Below are 747 nucleotides of genomic sequence, written 5' to 3'. Positions count from 1 at the left end.
ACCCCCCCGCCCAAAAAAAAAAAAAAAAACCACGAAACCAGTCTTCCCTAAATTCCATGCATAATTTTTTGGGTTAAATTTGATTTTCCCCATCTGTTGGGTCATTGTTTTTATTTTTATTTATTTATTTATTTATTTTAGAGAGAGATTTTTGCTATAGGGTGGGCATGCTCACCCAAGATACAGAGAGACACAATCCCTTCTCCTCCATTCTCTTCTCAGAATTCTAAGCTTTAAGTCACTAGGTCTGGGACTTGAACTGCAGTCAACTACGTGGAAGTCCAGTGACATAACCATTATACCATCTGCTGGTTCCTATTTTTATTTATTCTTAAATTATTATTACTTTTTAATTATAAAGAATGTGTGAGACCACCAGAGAAAAAGAAGGGGGGGGGCACCTCCCATTGTAGCATGACCATGCCACAATCTTTCTTCTCCATTCCTCCTTCCCATCAGGATTTTGGGCACACACACATACATATGCCCAGTATGTTTTTTCAAGCTGTGGGGCTGGGATTCGAACCGAGGTCAGCCATGATGGGATTCAGCTCCCTCAAGCCTTGAGCTAGGGGGGCCAGACTCTATGCATACATTGTTAAGGGTCCAATTAAGGGTAAGGGTTTCAGATGCATGATTGGCTTGGTGATTGTTTCAAGATGGCATGACCGTCACATGGGCCTTCTTTGTTTTTGTTTTTTTTTTTTTTTTGGAGTTTTGTTTTTGTTTTTGTTTTTGTTTTTTGTT

Source organism: Tupaia chinensis, unplaced genomic scaffold (assembly GCF_000334495.1).
Source record: "Tupaia chinensis unplaced genomic scaffold, TupChi_1.0 Scaffold000248_1, whole genome shotgun sequence".
NCBI classification, from domain to species: Eukaryota; Metazoa; Chordata; class Mammalia; order Scandentia; family Tupaiidae; genus Tupaia; species Tupaia belangeri.
The sequence above is the reverse complement of the archived record's forward strand: the minus strand, read 5'-3'. Positions refer to the sequence as shown.